This window comes from Phascolarctos cinereus, unplaced genomic scaffold, assembly GCF_003287225.1.
Source record: "Phascolarctos cinereus isolate Bilbo 61053 unplaced genomic scaffold, phaCin_HiC Scaffold_792;HRSCAF=1440, whole genome shotgun sequence".
Taxonomy (NCBI): domain Eukaryota; kingdom Metazoa; phylum Chordata; class Mammalia; order Diprotodontia; family Phascolarctidae; genus Phascolarctos; species Phascolarctos cinereus.
In genome coordinates, this window is record NW_027556171.1 from 1 (window position 1) to 5,518 (window position 5,518).

The 5,518-nt window shown below is 38.5% G+C and overlaps 1 pseudogene; it reads left to right on the top strand.

Moving 5' to 3' along the window:
* Positions 1-3,750: 3,750 nt before the first annotated feature.
* On the top strand, positions 3,751-4,558 carry LOC110204651 (very long chain fatty acid elongase 6 pseudogene; annotated as a pseudogene).
* The last annotated feature ends 960 nt before the right edge of the window (positions 4,559-5,518 follow it).

Consider the following 5,518-nt stretch of genomic DNA (forward strand, 5'->3'; position numbering starts at 1 on the left):
TCTTAGAACCTCTATCTTTGGCTCTTACAATATTCATACTTATTTGGGGTGTCCCTGTTCAAGTCTTCTGACCTTGAACTAATCACTTCCACTTTCTAAGTTTGACTTTCCTATTTTAAAAAATGAATGTTGAAATGCTGGAGCTACAAGACCTTAGAACAAATAATATAGAATGTGAGCACAGAGAAAGGACCCTAAGAATATCTTTTAGAGAATTTTAGTACAATGGTCTTATTTTATAGTTGATGAAACTGTCGCTCAGAGGGGGTAAAAGAGTTACTCAAATCACACAGCAAATCAATAGCAGATCCCCAAAGAAAAGTTAATTACCTTTTAACATCAAATTTTTTGTTCTTTCTAATGTATCAATATGGACCCCCAGAGCCCCCATACAGTATTAACTATTCAAATTCTCTGATGTCAAACAAAATATTAGACTCACCTCTGTTCCTTCTAATTGATCATCTAAGAGAGAAAAAGGAGATTCCAAAGAATTAGTCTATGTATCAGAAACACATTATCCTAATCTTAGTAAACCCTAACATGAATTAGGTCAACCTTTTTTTCCTTCCTAATTTCATCCTGGACAAGACTAACTAGGGTCAGGAAACGGATACAAGTTTTAGTATGGCCTTCGTCAACAGTACTAAGGGTTGATACTCACAAGGGAGAAGGGTTGAACTTGGTTGTTCTAATACTTCCACTGAACCAGTTCATAGTCCAGAGGAAGTAGAATCATAAAGTGTGAGAGCTGGAGGGCTGCTAGAATATGGAACAGAAAATGTGAGAGGTAAAAGGGCACCAAGAATGTAGAACATTAGAACCTGACCTCAGAATATAGATTTAGACAACTAAAAATATAGGTTTAAAAAGATATACGCAGGATAGGAGCAGCTCGGTGGCTCAGTGGATAGAGCTCTGGTCTTGGGGTCAGGAGGACCTGAGTTCAAATTTGGCTTTGGACATTTGACACTTACTAGCTGTGTGACCCTGTGCAAGTCACTTTATCCTGATTGCCTCACCAAAAAGCAAAAAAAAAAAAAAGGATAAACACAGGATACAAGCAAGCCCAGGTGAAAAAGGATGATTATAAAATATAGGAAAGACCTGTAATAACAGCACTGGGAATGCTAAAGATTGCAATGAGCTGAAGTTAATAGGGAAAACAAAAGGCTTTTGCTTGTGTCTGTGTTCTCTAAGTTATTTTATTTAAAAAAAAGTAGGATCAAATAAGTCAATCACTGAGTCAACTAGCATGTTTTGCAGCTGGTGTCTCAGGGAACAGAGTGTTAGGCCTGGAATCAGGAATATCTGAGTTCAAATCCAGCCTCAGACACTTCCTAGCTGTGTGTCCCTGGGCAAGTCAGTTATCCTTGCTCTGTCTGACAAAAGGATCCACTGGAGGAGGAAATGCCAAACCATTTCAGTATCTCTGCCAAGAAAACTTTATGGAACAGTTATGATTATAGGGTCATGAAGAGTTCAGACACTGAATGAGTGAATAACAGCAATGTGTGCCTGGGGAGACAAAAAAAGATAAAAGACAATCCCTGGTCCCAAGGCACTCACAACATAATGGAGAAGACAACACGTAAATCACTATGAACAAACAGGATAGATTCAGGATAAACTGGAAATGGTCATCAGAAGGAAGGGAATGAGATTAAGAGTAGAGTGAGTAATGGCTCAGGGCAAATGGAGAAGCTAATGTATGACAACATGAAAACAGAGAAGCTCAACTCTCAAGTTGCTTTAATTTTCTTAGACTATGAGAATGATTTATAGATTACAAAGGACATGACCAAAATGGTTAATAGGAAGTTGATAAGCAAAATACCTCAGCACATCATAATAGATGACTTGACTTTACCTTGATGATTTCAAGACAGCCTGGTAAAGTTCATCCTTAGGAACTGGAAGAATGTGCATTCAGTAAAATATAAGCTCTTTAAGGACAGGGACTATTTGTCATTTTTGTGTTCATGTCCCTAGTCCCTAGCAGAGTGCTTTGCACCATTAGGTGCTTGATAAGTGTTTCAGTTTAAGTGACCTAAGTGTAATTGCTGCGCTATTCTCAATGATCTTTGAAAAACTGTGCAGGATGGGACATTATGAGCCCTTGTTAACCTTCCACCGACCCTGACTTTATAATTGGGGACTTCAATTTATATGTTGATGCCTTCTGAAATATCCTTTTTTCCTAGTACATCAAAGTAGTGCACTGTCATGATCTGAACCTTCCCTCTACCCCAGCCATATATAAGAATAGCCACACCCTTGGAGTCACTAGTACCCAAAGTGTTCTATCTCTATAATCTATAACTCTAAAATTCTTCTATCTAACCCTAACCTCATTGCTTTACTTATCTCTATCCCTCATCCTTTCAAATGTATTTTTCATTCTCACCATAACCTCTAATCACTCCACTCTCTGCTTTATTCGGGGACCATGCTGTTATAGATGCACTTTCATTCATGGAAAATCTTGGCCTCATAGTTAAGAATTCCAACTTCAGAGTTTCATGTGCTCTTGAATCCTTGAATCCTTTGTCCTATTGCTGCATATCTCTTTCCTAACCTCACATTTGAGTCAATTTTGCCTTCTGCCTTGTCCACTCATGTTCTCATGCTGCAGAATGTTGCTAGATGAATTCATGCAACTGTTCTGACTGGTTCCAATACCAAAGAGCAATGCCTGTTTCTCAGACTCAGATGGTTTTAGTGGGGGAGAAGAACTTAAGGCCTGTTCCCTTACAACAGGTATAACACTGAAGGTTGTAAACAGAAGAGTCACCAGGATTTTCCTAAAATGGGCAGAGGAAAAAGACTAGGTAGTGATATTGAAAGGGCTTTTTGAATGCGATAAGGGTCATCAAAGAGCTTCCCTTGCACTAAATATTTGGCAGGAAGTCTATACGTGACTCATAGTTTCTCCCAAACACTTCCTTTACACATCATCAAGACCCTCTGAAATGTTGCCAGCAATCAGATAGTGCAGTGAACGGGAATGCAGAAAATAAATGTGAGATGTGGGCCAGGCGGAGCAGTAAAGACTGAGTCAGTTAATTCATCTGAAGGTACAGGATATATAGAGAAAATCTAGCCTAACTTCAAAGAGTCTTTCCCATGAGACACTCCCCAAAACATCTGCTGAGGATGTGACAACATACATTTCCTCGTTATGAGGGTTCCTAGATTGGGTTGTAGTTTCCAAGGCTTTCCCATGTGCCTTGGTGCCACCTGCATAGAGGAGTGAATGTGTAAATCTAAGGTTCAAAGAGTGAGAAGGAATGTCTCAGGAGCCTCCCTTGCAGGGAGAGATTTGGAGAGCCCTGCTTCCAAAATGACTGAGCCTTGTGGGTTAAGCCTGGAGAAGAGTCAAACTCTGTCCTGGATTAAACCCAGATCAGACTCTTAGAGCGGCCCTCAACTCAGAAACAAGTTCCCAAGTGTCCTCCATGTAGAGAAATGGAATCATCCAAGTAAGTTTAAGGTGTCTGCTCATGTGTGAGAACCTCATAATACAATGAAAATGAAACTTAAAATGAAACAGGATCAAGAAGAACACCAGATACAGGAGAAAGAGAATAGGAAGAGCAGGAGAAAGCAATGGCAAATCCAGGATGCAGCTTAGAGAGATGCAGAGGGTGCACAAGGAGGGGAAGAAATGGGAGGTTGTTGAGGAAGGACTTCAGACAGTAATAGAAAGGGGGAGAAATGCTTTTTTGCAGATAATTTACTTATTTTTATATGGAATATGCAGGGATTCAGAGAAGCAGTTCAAATGAACATGTAGTGTTGACTTCTCAGGAATATGAATTTGAAAAGCAATTCAATGAGAACAAAGCCATCCAGTCGATGCAAGAGAACTGGAAGAAAATCGTTCTTATTTTCAGCTCTGTATGCTGCCTTTATATTTGGTGGTCAGCACCTAATGAACAAATGGGCAAAGTTGGAAGTCAGGAAGCCACTTGTACTGTGGTCCCTGAGCATTGCAGTCTTCCATATAGGGTTAGGGTATAGTTGTTGCTCTTCAAACTGGTGCTTATATTGTGTACATTTTGATGACCAAAGGCCTGAAGCAATCAATTTGTGATCAGAGTTTTTACAATGGACCTGTCAGCAAATTTGCGTCTTTTGCATTTGTATTAAGCAAATCACTTGAATTTGGAGAAACTATTAATTATTTTTCAAAAACAGAAACTCATCTTACTACATTGGTGTCACCACATCACTGTGCTGCTCTATTCTTGCTACTTTTATAAGGACATGGTTGGTTCATGACCATGAACTATGAAGTGCATGCAGTAATGTATTCCTACTATACCTTGCAAGCGGTGGGGTTCCAGGTCTCACCGAAGTTCACCATGTTCATCACCTTGTTTCTGATTACACAGATGTTGATGGGTTGTGTAGTTAACTATCTCGATTTTTCCTGGATGCAGCAAAACCAGTGCCGCTCTCATATTCAGAACATCATGTGGTCCTCACTCATCTATCTCAGCTACTTTGTGCTCAGGGTCATCAAGAAAAGAAAAAAAAACTAAACAAAATAAAATGGCACCAGGTATCATATATATGGTCCAGCTAAAATAATAATATTAATAATTAAAAAGCAAGCTTGGCAGCTTAGGGGTAACTAGGTTGATCTAACCCAATAAATGTATGATCCTTTTGTGGTGAGGACTCATTGAGTTCAACTCCATCTCAAAGAACTGCTGCTAAGAGACACCACCTCTCATACCTGTCAAGTGTAGGAGGAAAAATGGAAGAAAGAAAAAAAAAAAAGAAAGAAAAAAGAAAGAAAGAGAAAGAAAAAGAAAGAAAGGAAGAAAAAGAAAGAAAAAGAAAGAAAGGAAGAAAGAAAGAAAGAAAGAAAGAAAGAAAGAAAGAAAGGAAGAAAAAGAAAGAAAGAAGAAAGGAAGAAGAAAAGGAAAGAAAGGAAGAAAGAAGGAAGAAAGGAAAAGAAAGAATGTTATTAACAAACTTTATGAAAAGTATTTAGTAAGCATCATATTTCCCTAAAACAGAAGACTTTTACTCAAAACCAAACAAAAAAAAAGTATTTTTATATACTGTCTATTCTTTTTCAACACTAAACTTGAGCCAACAAAAAAAAGAAAAAGGTTGGAGGTGCAGGGGTGTGCGTATAAAACCAACACTTTGGCAGAAATGAAAACTTTCCTTGTGAAAGGTTGGCAGTTTAGACTAAATTCAAAAGGTATTTAGAAGGTTTCTTTAAGTGAACATGAGCCACAACTTGATGAGTAAGAGAAAAGCTTGATGGTTCCCACCGCAATCTAGAATTTGTGTTCAACCCTTGATCAGGTTTTCAAAATGAGGAACAAAACATGACTGCCCATTTCTAAATGAAGAGAATTTGTCCAAGGGCATGTCCGATGGAAGTCTGTTGATTTCTATTATTGCACAGGAAAAGAGATTCATCTTTGTTCTTTTATCTGAGACTTTTAAAAAAGAACTTTGGAGGAGGGGAAAAGAGACAGAAGAAGAAGAAGAA